The sequence below is a fragment of the Pseudophryne corroboree genome, chromosome 11 (assembly GCF_028390025.1).
Source record: "Pseudophryne corroboree isolate aPseCor3 chromosome 11, aPseCor3.hap2, whole genome shotgun sequence".
Classification (NCBI taxonomy): domain Eukaryota; kingdom Metazoa; phylum Chordata; class Amphibia; order Anura; family Myobatrachidae; genus Pseudophryne; species Pseudophryne corroboree.
Window position 1 is genome coordinate 296,238,104 of NC_086454.1, and position 15,529 is coordinate 296,253,632.

A 15,529-nucleotide genomic window follows, 5' to 3' on the forward strand; every position below is an offset into this window, starting at 1 on the left:
GACTGCCTGACAGCAAATCCAGGCTGCGCTGCCAGGGTTCAACCTTAGATCCGATGCCTCCGCAATCTAATAGCATATGCATCAGGGAGCAGCCTCACACATGCTCAGCGGCCTTGCCCTGTGCTGGGCGGCCGGCCCCAGCATGTGAGGAGAGAGACACAGATGTGGCTGCGTATGCAGCGAACTGCATTCATCTCTGACTAAACCCCCTAATAATCCAATGTGGTGCTGCTTTGCATAGAGACACATAGCTTCCCACCAAAATGGATGGATTTGCATATGAAAACAGCAATGTTTGTGACATTTAAACCAGCTGATAGACTGCTCCTTGTCAGGTGTGGAGAAGGAACAATACGGATCGGTATGAAATACCTCCAATCAAAATCCTGACGGTCGAAATCCCCACAGCAATTGACCGACGGTCAAAATCCCGACAAGGTCAAAATCCCGACATGGACAAAATACCGACATTTAACATACTGACAAGGTCAAAATACCGACATGTAAAACGCAGACAGGTAAAAATACCGACATGCGGTTTTCATTGTTTTTTGTGTGTATGTCGACATAGGTCGACATGGACACCATATAAGTGTACCGCGTCCCCTCGCATTGCTCACTGCGCACGCCATGCTTCGGGCACGGTGCCTCACTGCGCTCGGCACACTATTATATTCCCCCTCCAGGTCCACTGGGATGGTAAAGTATGAACAAGTCGATTTCAATGAAAAAATCATGTCGGCATTTCGACCTGTCTGCATTTGACATGTCGGTATTTTGACCTTGTCGGTATTTTAAATGTCGGTATTTTGTCCATGTCAGTATTTTGACCTTGTCGGGATTTTGACCGTCGGTCAATTGCTGTCGGGATTTCGACCGTCGGGATTTTGATTGGAGGTAAATTGACTACATCCCGAACAATAATGTGCCTTGTTTTGTGGGGCAGTGTAGAAATAACATTACAATTTGAGAATTGAAACTATTGAAATTTGATACAAGTACCGCTGTTCGCAGGGTGATCTGAAAGTCATACACCTATAGACACTCTTGTGCCATCACCACTACTGCCACGCATCAGGCAGCTGCGTAACAGTAATAGTATTGGTATAAAAAATAAGTTCCGATAAATTTTTAATTGTGTGTAAAATAAAAACTGTATTAATATACAAAAGGGTTTTTCTTTTTGTGTCTCTGTATTCCTCCTATCAAGGAAATAATTATACCTGCTGTATTAGATAAGTGTCTTTTATGTCATTCAAACGTAACAGCGAATGCCAATGTCACTATCAAAAATGTTCTTTATCTATTTTTTTAAGATTTGGTTGCAGCTGCATGCCTAATGTAAATGCGGCGCACATTCTACGGGCGCAGATCTGCATGTATCTTGCGAGTCGTTCATCTTTGATATGCACGCATTTGCATCTGTTTGGTGAACATGTTTTACTTCTGCAAATTTGGACCCAAAATTAGAGATGAGCGGGTTCGGTTCCTCGGAAACCGAACCCGCCCGAACTTCAGGTTTTTTTACACGGGTCCGAGCGACTCGGATCTTCCCGCCTTGCTCGGTTAACCCGAGCGCGCCCGAACGTCATCATCCCGCTGTCGGATTCTCGCGAGGCTCGGATTCTATCGCGAGACTCGGATTCTATATAAGGAGCCGCGCGTCGCCGCCATTTTCACACGTGCATTGAGATTGATAGGGAGAGGACGTGGCTGGCGTCCTCTCGTTTATAGAGAGTGAGACTAGAGTAGAGAGAGACACAGTATTATTTACTTAAGTAATTTTGGGGAGCATTAGGAGGAGTACTACTACTTGCTGAAGTGATAGTGTGACTGTATATCTGACTTGTGGGGGAGACAGTGGGGAGCAGTTAGAGTCTGAGAGCAGGAGTACATATTTTAACGTACAGTGCACACTTTTGCTGCCAGAGTGCCACACTGCCATTGTGACCACACTGACCACCAGTATATATTGTGATTGTCTGCTTAGGAGTACTACTTGCAAGTTGCTGATAGTGTGACCAGTGACCTGACCACCAGTTTAATTAATCACCACCAATTTAATATATATATATATATAAAATTGTATATAATATATATATAATTGTATACCACCTACCCGTGTTTTTTTCTCTTTCTTTCTTCTTGATACATACTACTATAGTAGCTTACTGTAGCAGTCTGCGGTGCTGCTGAGCTGACAGTGTCCAGCAGATCCGTCATCAGTCATTACATAATAAATATATATACCTGTCCGGCTGCAGTACTAGTGATATTATATATATATATATATATATTAATTTCATCTCATTATCATCCAGTCTATATTAGCAGCAGACACAGTACGGTAGTCCACGGCTGTAGCTACCTCTGTGTCGGCAGTCGCTGGTCCATCCATAATTGTATACCACCTACCCGTTTTGTTTTTTTTTCTCTTTCTTCTTGATACATACTACTATAGTAGCTTACTGTAGCAGTCTGCGGTGCTGCTGAGCTGACAGTGTCCAGCAGGTCCGTCATCAGTCATTACATAATAAATATATATACCTGTCCGGCTGCAGTACTAGTGATATTATATATATATATATAAATATTAATTTCATCTCATTATCATCCAGTCTATATTAGCAGCAGACACAGTACGGTAGTCCACGGCTGTAGCTACCTCTGTGTCGGCAGTTGCTGGTCCATCCATAATTGTATACCACCTACCCGTGTTTTTTTTTTTCTCTTTCTTCTTGATACATACTACTATAGTAGCTTACTGTAGCAGTCTGCGGTGCTGCTGAGCTGACAGTGTCCAGCAGGTCCGTCATCAGTCATTACATAATAAATATATATACCTGTCCGGCTGCAGTACTAGTGATATTTTATATATATATATATTAATTTCATCTCATTATCATCCAGTCTATATTAGCAGCAGACACAGTACGGTAGTCCACGGCTGTAGCTACCTCTGTGTCGGCAGTCGCTGGTCCATCCATAATTGTATACCACCTACCCGTGTTTTTTTTTTCTCTTTCTTCTTGATACATACTACTATAGTAGCTTACTGTAGCAGTCTGCGGTGCTGCTGAGCTGACAGTGTCCAGCAGGTCCGTCATCAGTCATTACATAATAAATATATATACCTGTCCGGCTGCAGTACTAGTGATATTATATATATATATATATATATATATATTAATTTCATCTCATTATCATCCAGTCTATATTAGCAGCAGACACAGTACGGTAGTCCACGGCTGTAGCTACCTCTGTGTCGGCAGTCGCTGGTCCATCCATAATTGTATACCACCTACCCGTGGTTTTTTTTTCTCCTTCTTCTTAATACATACTACTATAGTAGCTTACTGTAGCAGTCTGCGGTGCTGCTGAGCTGACAGTGTCCAGCAGGTCCGTCATCAGTCATTACATAATAAATATATATACCTGTCCGGCTGCAGTACTAGTGATATTATATATATATATATATATATATTAATTTCATCTCATTATCATCCAGTCTATATTAGCAGCAGACACAGTATGGTAGTCCACGGCTGTAGCTACCTCTGTGTCGGCAGTCGCTGGTCCATCCATAATTGTATACCACCTACCCGTGGTTTTTTTTTTTCTCTTTCTTCTTGATACATACTACTATAGTAGCTTACTGTAGCAGTCTGCGGTGCTGCTGAGCTGACAGTGTCCAGCAGGTCCGTCATCAGTCATTACATAATAAATATATATACCTGTCCGGCTGCAGTACTAGTGATATTATATATATATATATATATTAATTTCATCTCATTATCATCCAGTCTATATTAGCAGCAGACACAGTACGGTAGTCCACGGCTGTAGCTACCTCTGTGTCGGCAGTCGCTGGTCCATCCATAATTGTATACCACCTACCCGTGGTTTTTTTTTCTCCTTCTTCTTAATACATACTACTATAGTAGCTTACTGTAGCAGTCTGCGGTGCTGCTGAGCTGACAGTGTCCAGCAGGTCCGTCATCAGTCATTACATAATAAATATATATACCTGTCCGGCTGCAGTACTAGTGATATTATATATATATATATATATATATATTAATTTCATCTCATTATCATCCAGTCTATATTAACAGCAGACACAGTATGGTAGTCCACGGCTGTAGCTACCTCTGTGTCGGCAGTCGCTGGTCCATCCATAATTGTATACCACCTACCCGTGGTTTTTTTTTTTCTCTTTCTTCTTGATACATACTACTATAGTAGCTTACTGTAGCAGTCTGCGGTGCTGCTGAGCTGACAGTGTCCAGCAGGTCCGTCATCAGTCATTACATAATAAATATATATACCTGTCCGGCTGCAGTACTAGTGATATTATATATATATATATATATTAATTTCATCTCATTATCATCCAGTCTATATTAGCAGCAGACACAGTACGGTAGTCCACGGCTGTAGCTACCTCTGTGTCGGCAGTCGCTGGTCCATCCATAATTGTATACCACCTACCCGTGTTTTTTTTTTTCTCTTTCTTCTTGATACATACTACTATAGTAGCTTACTGTAGCAGTCTGCGGTGCTGCTGAGCTGACAGTGTCCAGCAGGTCCGTCATCAGTCATTACATAATAAATATATATACCTGTCCGGCTGCAGTACTAGTGATATTATATATATATATATATATATTAATTTCATCTCATTATCATCCAGTCTATATTAGCAGCAGACACAGTACGGTAGTCCACAGCTGTAGCTACCTCTGTGTCGGCAGTCGCTCGTCCATCCATAAGTATACTAGTATCCATCCATCTCCATTGTTTACCTGAGGTGCCTTTTAGTTGTGCCTATTAAAATATGGAGAACAAAAATGTTGAGGTTCCAAAATTAGGGAAAGATCAAGATCCACTTCCACCTCGTGCTGAAGCTGCTGCCACTAGTCATGGCCGAGACGATGAAATGCCAGCAACGTCGTCTGCCAAGGCCGATGCCCAATGTCATAGTACAGAGCATGTAAAATCCAAAACACCAAATATCAGTAAAAAAAGGACTCAAAAATCTAAAATAAAATTGTCGGAGGAGAAGCGTAAACTTGCCAATATGCCATTTACCACACGGAGTGGCAAGGAACGGCTGAGGCCCTGGCCTATGTTCATGGCTAGTGGTTCAGCTTCACATGAGGATGGAAGCACTCAGCCTCTCGCTAGAAAAATGAAAAGACTCAAGCTGGCAAAAGCACCGCAGAGAACTGTGCGTTCTTCGAAATCCCAAATCCACAAGGAGAGTCCAATTGTGTCGGTTGCGATGCCTGACCTTCCCAACACTGGACGTGAAGAGCATGCGCCTTCCACCATTTGCACGCCCCCTGCAAGTGCTGGAAGGAGCACCCGCAGTCCAGTTCCTGATAGTCAGATTGAAGATGTCAGTGTTGAAGTACACCAGGATGAGGAGGATATGGGTGTTGCTGGCGCTGGGGAGGAAATTGACAAGGAGGATTCTGATGGTGAGGTGGTTTGTTTAAGTCAGGCACCCGGGGAGACACCTGTTGTCCGTGGGAGTAATAGGGCCGTTGACATGCCTGGTGAAAATACCAAAAAAATCAGCTCTTCGGTGTGGAAGTATTTCAACAGAAATGCGGACAACATTTGTCAAGCCGTGTGTTGCCTTTGTCAAGCTGTAATAAGTAGGGGTAAGGACGTTAACCACCTCGGAACATCTTCCCTTATACGTCACCTGCAGCGCATTCATAATAAGTCAGTGACAAGTTCAAAAACTTTGGGCGACAGCGGAAGCAGTCCACTGACCAGTAAATCCCTTCCTCTTGTAACCAAGCTCACGCAAACCACCCCACCAACTCCCTCAGTGTCAATTTCCTCCTTCCCCAGGAATGCCAATAGTCCTGCAGGCCATGTCACTGGCAATTCTGATGAGTCCTCTCCTGCCTGGGATTCCTCCGATGCATCCTTGCGTGTAACGCCTACTGCTGCTGGCGCTGCTGTTGTTGCTGCTGGGAGTCGATGGTCATCCCAGAGGGGAAGTCGTAAGCCCACTTTTACTACTTCCACCAAGCAATTGACTGTCCAACAGTCCTTTGCGAGGAAGATGAAATATCACAGCAGTCATCCTGTTGCAAAGCGGATAACTGAGGCCTTGACAACTATGTTGGTGTTAGACGTGCGTCCGGTATCCGCCGTTAGTTCACAGGGAACTAGACAATTTCTTGAGGTAGTGTGCCCCCGTTACCAAATACCATCTAGGTTCCACTTCTCTAGGCAGGCGATACCGAGAATGTGCACGGACGTCAGAAAAAGACTCACCAGTGTCCTAAAAAATGCAGTTGTACCCAATGTCCACTTAACCACGGACATGTGGACAAGTGGAGCAGGGCAGGGTCAGGACTATATGACTGTGACAGCCCACTGGGTAGATGTATGGACTCCCGCCGCAAGAACAGCAGCGGCGGCACCAGTAGCAGCATCTCGCAAACGCCAACTCTTTCCTAGGCAGGCTACGCTTTGTATCACCGGTTTCCAGAATACGCACACAGCTGAAAACCTCTTACGGCAACTGAGGAAGATCATCGCGGAATGGCTTACCCCAATTGGACTATCCTGTGGATTTGTGGCATCGGACAACGCCAGCAATATTGTGTGTGCATTAAATATGGGCAAATTCCAGCACGTCCCATGTTTTGCACATACCTTGAATTTGGTGGTGCAGAATTTTTTAAAAAACGACAGGGGCGTGCAAGAGATGCTGTCGGTGGCCAGAAGAATTGCGGGACACTTTCGGCGTACAGGCACCACGTACAGAAGACTGGAGCACCACCAAAAACGCCTGAACCTGCCCTGCCATCATCTGAAGCAAGAAGTGGTAACGAGGTGGAATTCAACCCTCTATATGCTTCAGAGGTTGGAGGAGCAGCAAAAGGCCATTCAAGCCTATACAATTGAGCACGATATAGGAGGTGGAATGTACCTGTCTCAAGCGCAGTGGAGAATGATTTCAACGTTGTGCAAGGTTCTGCAACCTTTTGAACTTGCCACACGTGAAGTCAGTTCAGACACTGCCAGCCTGAGTCAGGTCATTCCCCTCATCAGGCTTTTGCAGAAGAAGCTGGAGGCATTGAAGGAGGAGCTAAAAGGGAGCGATTCCGCTAGGCATGTGGGACTTGTGGATGGAGCCCTTAATTCGCTTAACAAGGATTCACGGGTGGTCAATCTGTTGAAATCAGAGCACTACATTTTGGCCACCGTGCTCGATCCTAGATTTAAAACCTACCTTGGATCTCTCTTTCCGGCAGACACAAGTCTGCTGGGGTTCAAAGACCTGCTGGTGACAAAATTGTCAAGTCAAGCGGAACGCGACCTGTCAACATCTCCTCCTTCACATTCTCCCGCAACTGGGGGTGCGAGGAAAAGGCTCAGAATTCCGAGCCCACCCGCTGGCGGTGATGCAGGGCAGTCTGGAGCGACTGCTGATGCTGACATCTGGTCCGGACTGAAGGACCTGACAACGATTACGGACATGTCGTCTACTGTCACTGCATATGATTCTCTCACCATTGAAAGAATGGTGGAGGATTATATGAGTGACCGCATCCAAGTAGGCACGTCAGACAGTCCGTACTTATAATGCCAGGAAAAAGAGGCAATTTGGAGGCCCTTGCACAAACTGGCTTTATTCTACCTAAGTTGCCCTCCCACAAGTGTGTACTCCGAAAGAGTGTTTAGTGCCGCCGCTCACCTTGTCAGCAATCGGCGTACGAGGTTACTTCCAGAAAATGTGGAGAAGATGATGTTCATTAAAATGAATTATAATCAATTCCTCCGTGGAGACATTGACCAGCAGCAATTGCCTCCACAAAGTACACAGGGAGCTGAGATGGTGGATTCCAGTGGGGACGAATTGATAATCTGTGAGGAGCGGGATGTACACGGTGATATATCGGAGGATGATGATGAGGTGGACATCTTGCCTCTGTAGAGCCAGTTTGTGCAAGGAGAGATTAATTGCTTCTTTTTCGGTGGGGGTCCAAACCAACCCGTCATTTCAGTCACAGTCGTGTGGCAGACCCTGTCACTGAAATGATGGGTTGGTTAAAGTGTGCATGTCCTGTTTATACAACATAAGGGTGGGTGGGAGGGCCCAAGGACAATTCCATCTTGCACCTCTTTTTTCTTTCATTTTTATTTGCGTCATGTGCTGTTTGGGGAGTGTTTTTTGGAAGGGCCATCCTGCGTGACACTGCAGTACCACTCCTAGATGGGCCAGGTGTTTGTGTCGGCCACTAGGGTCGCTTATCTTACTCACACAGCTACCTCATTGCGCCTCTTTTTTTCTTCTTTGCGTCATGTGCTGTTTGGGGAGTGTTTTTTGGAAGGGCCATCCTGCGTGACACTGCAGTGCCACTCCTAGATGGGCCAGGTGTTTGTGTCGGCCACTAGGGTCGCTTATCTTACTCACACAGCTACCTCATTGCGCCTCTTTTTTTCTTCTTTGCGTCATGTGCTGTTTGGGGAGTGTTTTTTGGAAGGGCCATCCTGCGTGACACTGCAGTGCCACTCCTAGATGGGCCAGGTGTTTGTGTCGGCCACTAGGGTCGCTTATCTTACTCACACAGCTACCTCATTGCGCCTCTTTTTTTCTTCTTTGCGTCATGTGCTGTTTGGGGAGTGTTTTTTGGAAGGGCCATCCTGCGTGACACTGCAGTGCCACTCCTAGATGGGCCAGGTGTTTGTGTCGGCCACTAGGGTCGCTTATCTTACTCACACAGCTACCTCATTGCGCCTCTTTTTTTCTTCTTTGCGTCATGTGCTGTTTGGGGAGTGTTTTTTGGAAGGGCCATCCTGCGTGACACTGCAGTGCCACTCCTAGATGGGCCAGGTGTTTGTGTCGGCCACTAGGGTCGCTTAGCTTACTCACACAGCTACCTCATTGCGCCTCTTTTTTTCTTTGCGTCATGTGCTGTTTGGGGAGTGTTTTTTGGAAGGGCCATCCTGCGTGACACTGCAGTGCCACTCCTAGATGGGCCAGGTGTTTGTGTCGGCCACTAGGGTCGCTTATCTTACTCACACAGCTACCTCATTGCGCCTCTTTTTTTCTTCTTTGCGTCATGTGCTGTTTGGGGAGTGTTTTTTGGAAGGGCCATCCTGCGTGACACTGCAGTGCCACTCCTAGATGGGCCAGGTGTTTGTGTCGGCCACTAGGGTCGCTTAGCTTACTCACACAGCTACCTCATTGCGCCTCTTTTTTTCTTCTTTGCGTCATGTGCTGTTTGGGGAGTGTTTTTTGGAAGGGCCATCCTGCGTGACACTGCAGTGCCACTCCTAGATGGGCCAGGTGTTTGTGTCGGCCACTAGGGTCGCTTATCTTACTCACACAGCTACCTCATTGCGCCTCTTTTTTTCTTTGCGTCATGTGCTGTTTGGGGAGTGTTTTTTGGAAGGGCCATCCTGCGTGACACTGCAGTGCCACTCCTAGATGGGCCAGGTGTTTGTGTCGGCCACTAGGGTCGCTTAGCTTAGTCATCCAGTGACCTCGGTGCAAATTTTAGGACTAAAAATAATATTGTGAGGTGTGAGGTGTTCAGAATAGACTGAAAATGAGTGGAAATTATGGTTTTTGAGGTTAATAATACTTTGGGATCAAAATGACCCCCAAATTCTATGATTTAAGCTGTTTTTTAGTGTTTTTTGAAAAAAACACCCGAATCCAAAACACACCCGAATCCGACAAAAAAAATTCGGTGAGGTTTTGCCAAAACGCGGTCGAACCCAAAACACGGCCGCGGAACCGAACCCAAAACCAAAACACAAAACCCGAAAAATTTCAAGTGCACATCTCTACCCAAAATGCGTTAAAATTCAGCACCAGGCTCTTGGTTGGCAATTGTAAGAAGATAATATTTATTTATTTTCCAGATGATTTCTTACTGTGGTTAAATATTCCCCATTACTCCCATTATTTATTTACAACACAAAGTATAATGCGGGGAGCATCTGTCACATAGACCACATCATAGCACGCTACAGCTAGATGTCACATTAACAATACATGCCCATATCCAGTGTCAGTCCCTGGACTACATCCTTCCTGCCCTTTTCTCTGCTGCCAGTACACTCAGCGAGTCAGCTCACGTAAGTGTTTCTCTCTTTATATTCCATTTCTAGATTATATCCTATATCTATTTTGCCGTATACTCTATAGGGTTTTACCTAGACCGCATCATCCTGTAAGTGTGTATCACTAAACCAGCACATCCTAGAGAACAGGTTCTACATATTGGGGCTGGTGCAGAGGGTAACACAAGCCAGGATTGTGGCTGTATCTTGTGTGTTTTTGCATGGCACATTCTCCAGGGCTGAGCGCAGACAACTATAGTGTTGCGCTGTGGATGTTATTCAATTCGGTCAGGTGCCCTGAGATGGGCTTCGTTTAACAGTCCTCTCTGTTTCTCCTATTGCCTCCAACGCGTTTCGTGCACAGTGGCACACTTTGGCCCTCATTCCGAGTTGTTCGCTCGCTAGCCGCTTTTCGCAGCAGTGCACACGCTAAGCCGCCGCCCTCTGGGAGTGTATCTTAGCATAGCAGAATTACGAACGAAAGATTCGCAAAATTGCGAATAGAAATTTCTTTGCAGTTTCTGAGTAGCTCGACACTTACTCTGCCACTGCGATCAGTTCAGTCAGTTTCGTTCCTGGTTTGACGTCACAAACACACCCAGCGTTCGCCCAGGCACTCCCCCATTTCTCCAGCCACTCCCGCGTTTTTCCCAGAAACGGCAGTGTTTTTTCACACACTCCCATAAAACGGCCAGTTTCCGCCCAGAAACACCCACTTCCTGTCAATCACACTACGATCACCAGAACGAAGAAAAAACCTTGTAATGCCGTGAGTAAAATACCAAACTTCTTAGCAAATTTACTTGACGCAGCCGCAGTGCGAACATTGCGCATGCGCAGTTAGCGGAAAATCGCACCGATGCAAAGAAAAATAACGAGCGAACAACTCGGAATGAGGGCCTTTGTCAAGGATGGCAGGGTTGGAAACATGTTGATTATTTATAGTAAAAAACTTTATTATAAAAAACGGAAGTAGTCACCGGAAATGTTTAAAAAAGGTTGGAATCACATGTTCCTTATTCTCCTATCATTTCTGATGGGAAAAGGGGAAAAATAAATCTAACAATATTTAAAATTATTTTATGGTGCCACAATGATTAGTATGTTTTAGTTGATGATACATATACAAAAATCTCATTAAAAAACCCCATTAAATTCGAAATCTATATTCAACCCTTTCGGTTCTAAAGTTTGCATTTCAAAGATCCATCGGGATTCAGTCTTTTTTAGTTTTCGTATCATGTCTCCTCCTCTCCAATTTGGTTCTAGTTTCTGGATGGCCATGAATTGTAGACTGGATAGAAGGAGAGTAAGGAACATGTGATTCCCACCTTTTTTAAACATTTCTGGTGGTTACTTCCGTTTTTTATAATAAAGTTTTTTACTATAAATAATCAACATGTTTCCAACCCTGCCATCCTTGACAATGGTGGTCATTCTGAGTTGATCGCTAGCAGAAAATTTTCGCTGCGCAGCGATGATGCAAATAAATTTGGCACTTCTGCGCATGCGTATGCGGCGCAATGCGCACGCGCAATGTACTTTCACAACGGCCGATGTAGGTTTACACAAGGTCTAGCGACGCTTTTCAGTCGCACTGCTGACCGCAGAGTGATTGCCGTGAAGTGGGCGTTTCTGGGTGTCAACTGACCGTTTTCAGAGAGTGTTCGAAAAAACGCAGGCGTGCCAGGAAAAACGCAGGCGTGGCTGGCCGAACGCAGGGCGTGTTTGTGACGTCAAATCCGGAACTGAACAGTCTGAAGTGATCGCAAGCGCAGAGTAGTTCTGGAGCTACTCTGAAACTGCACTTTTTTTTTTGTAGCCGCTGTGCGATCCTTTCGTTCGCACTTCTGCTAAGCTAAAATACACTCCCAGAGGGCGGCATATCGTTTGCACGGCTGCTAAAAACTGCAAGCGAGCGAACAACTCGGAATGACCACCAAAGTGCGCCACGGCACACAAAACGCGTTGGGGGCAATAGGAGAAACGGAGTGAGGACTGTTAAACGAAGCACCTGACCGCATTTAATAACATCCACAGTGCAACGCAAGTTCCGGGCGCCCGCCGCCATTCATGTCATCAGCGGCAGAGGGAGGACAAGAGCCCCGTGCAAATGGGAGTGTAGAACCACTTGTCCGGACCCAGGTTTGCGGCGCTGCACCAAACATCAGCCAGAGCGGCACTAAACTTCCGGACATCCGCCGCTAACATTACTTGCCTGCAGCGGGAGGAGGACAAGATCACTGTGCAAACGGGAGATACAAACCATCCCATCCAACCCGGACTGCGGTAAGATAGAGGTAGGGATAGCTTAGCTCAGCAGGTGCAACTGTAGCGGACATAACAGACTCTATCCACATTCTCCACTTGCTCTTAAAAAAAGTGTAAACATTTTTAATCTAACCTTTTTTCATTTTACAGGTGCCACAATAAGTAAATAGCACATTGAGCGCTCACTATTTTCCCCATTAACATTATATTTTATTGAGCTGCTGCATATAGAGATACAGCGCGGTGCTTCACACATAAACTACAGTTATATTCCACACACCTATAGGCCAGCAGAGTTATACTCCACACATCTATAGGCCAGCAGAGTTACTGTATGCTCCACAAAACTATAGGCCAACAGAGTTATACTCCAAACAACTATAGGCCAGCAGAGTTATACTCCACACAACTATAGGCCAGCAGAGTTATACTCCACACAGCTATAGTCCAGCAGAGTTATACTCCACACAGCTATAGTCCAGCAGAGTTATACTCCACACAACTATAGTCCAGCAGAGTTATACTCCACACAGCTATAGGCCAGCAGAGTTATACTCCACACAACTATAGGCCAGCAGAGTTATACTCCACACAACTATAGGCCAGCAGAGTTATACTCCTCACAGCTATAGGACAATAGAGTTATACTCCACATAACTATAGTCCAGCAGAGTTATACTCCACACAGCTATAGGCCAGCAGAGTTATACTCCACACAACTATAGGCCAGCAGAGTTATACTCCACACAACTATAGTCCAGCAGAGTTATACTCCAGACAGCTATAGTCCAGCAGAGTTATACTCCACACACCTATAGGCCAGCAGAGTTATACTCCACACAACTATAGGCCAGCAGAATTATACTCCTCACAGTTATAGGACAATAGAGTTATACTCCACATAGCTATAGGCCGGCAGAGTTATACTCCACATAACTATAGTCCAGCAGAAAAAACCTTTTTTATCAGGCGCTAATATCAAATGCTATAAAAAACCCTTTTGGATAAAATAACAATCAGCTGCAAAAAGTTAATGACCTGGGGTTAGCAGGTCAATCAAATTGCACTGGGCCACCCAAGTGCAATTAACCACAAAACTCCAATTGTTAGAAACTTTTGCGCTATATTATAAATTTATATGATATGGCTGACAAAAATAACAGACTCCTATTGAATTAAAAATATTTAATAATATATGAATAATCACAAATCATAAAACAAGACCGGTCTTAGTAGTTTAATCATCTAAGATGACAAGTATATATACTTTCCAATAAAAGGAGGTGGACTTAAGCATATTCTGTGCACAGAGGTGTAAAAACTAGCTTTATAGCTAAATGACTTGATTTACAAAGTAAAAAAAAATATAGATCAAGTGTAGCTGCTGGTAGAACCCGTATAATAGATGTTTCCAATAGACAGTCACTTTGTATCAAAGTTCCTTTGAATGTAATAATCCAACATAGGTCAGTAAAATGAAATGAGAGCTGTTTTCAACCGGAATCTTACGTGAGGTGTGAGCAAGTAGTATCAGCAGGAGTACATCCCGACGTCCACCACACTGGCTTCTAGCTGCGGGGAAAACGGCACCTGCACTGGCGCCTGCTACAACTTGTCCTGCTCGGTCTGAATGCTCCACAGGTCTCCACCTATACGTGCCGTTTGCGGGCACCGGTGAGCGGCTCCTCTCCACTCAAGAATAAACAACCAGCAGATGAATGCTGCGGCCGGTATGTACTACGGGTCTAACTCCAGCTGGGGTCCAACAGTTCAGCTTCTGACGCGTTTCGCTCCTCCCACAGGGGCTTCCTCAAAGAATGCCTTTTATTGGAAAGTATATATACTTGTCATCTTAGATGTTTAAACTACTAAGACCGGTCTTGTTTTATGATTTGTGATTATTCATATATTATTAATTATTTTTAATTCAATAGGAGTCTGTTATTTTTGTCAGCTATATCATATAAATTTATAATATAGCGCAAAAGTTTCTAACAATTGGAGTATAGTCCAGCAGAGTTATACTCCATACAGCTATAGGCCAGCAGAGTTATACTCCACACAGCTATAGTCCATCAGAGTTATACTCCACACAACTATATGCCAGCAGAGTTATACTCCAGACAGCTATAGTCCAGCAGAGTTATACTCCACACACCTATAGGCCAGCAGAGTTATACTCCACACAACTATAGGCCAGCAGAGTTATACTCCACACAACTATAGGCCAGCAGAGTTATACTCCACACAACTATAGGCCAGCAGAATTATACTCCACACAGCTATAGGCCAGCAGAGTTATACTCCACACAACTATAGGCCAGCAGAGTTATACTCCACACAACTATAGTCCAGCAGAGTTATACTCCAGACAGCTATAGTCCAGCAGAGTTATACTCCACACACCTATAGGCCAGCAGAGTTATACTCCACACAACTATAGGCCAGCAGAGTTATACTCCTCACAGTTATAGGACAATAGAGTTATACTCCACATAGCTATAGGCCAGAAGAGTTATACTCCACACAACTATAGGCCAGCAGAGTAATATTCCACACAGCTGTAGGCCAGCAGAATTATACTCCACACAACTATAGTCCAGCAGAGTTATACTCCACACAGCTATAGTCCAGCAGAGTTATACTCCACACAGCTATAAGTAAGCTGCATCTCGTCCTGCAGATGAAGGAGCGTTACTGGGTGGTAACTAGGCATGTTGGCTAAGTTTATTGAGGGCGTGCAAAGATGTGCATAAGTGTATTTATGCCTGTATTTAGATGGCCTCTTTGCACCATGGCTATGAATCCAAGTGTTCACATGGGGAGCAGTTTGGTCGCAGAGATGCGTCCATGTCTTCAGGAGCAATTACGTTCGGTTTGCATCAGTCCCATTCTTCTACTTGCACTTCTATTGAGCAACTGAGGGAGACAATTTAAATTAAAATAGTATTGAAGACAATACAGATGTAGCCATGCTCATACAGCCTTTGGCACGCCATGCCGAAGCACGGGTGCAACCAAGTACGCTGAACTGCGGCTTAGTATACCTAGTATTCCTATGAACGTGCGTACTAAGACGTACGCGCGTGTCCTAGTCGTGGGCACACCTGACGCAAATGCAGCAAGCTGCAGGCTAGATGGTTGTGGCTACATC

At 44.9% G+C, this 15,529-nt stretch overlaps 1 protein-coding gene across 1 annotated transcript in view; it reads left to right on the forward strand.

Annotated features, from left to right (window-relative positions):
• Positions 1–10,062: 10,062 nt before the first annotated feature.
• LOC134970191 (IST1 homolog) overlaps positions 10,063–15,529 on the forward strand; it is a 52,492-nt gene continuing 47,025 nt past the window's right edge. The window contains exon 1 of the mRNA XM_063946212.1: positions 10,063–10,119. The gene's annotated coding sequence lies outside the window, so the exon portion shown is untranslated. The remainder of the gene's footprint in view (positions 10,120–15,529) is intronic.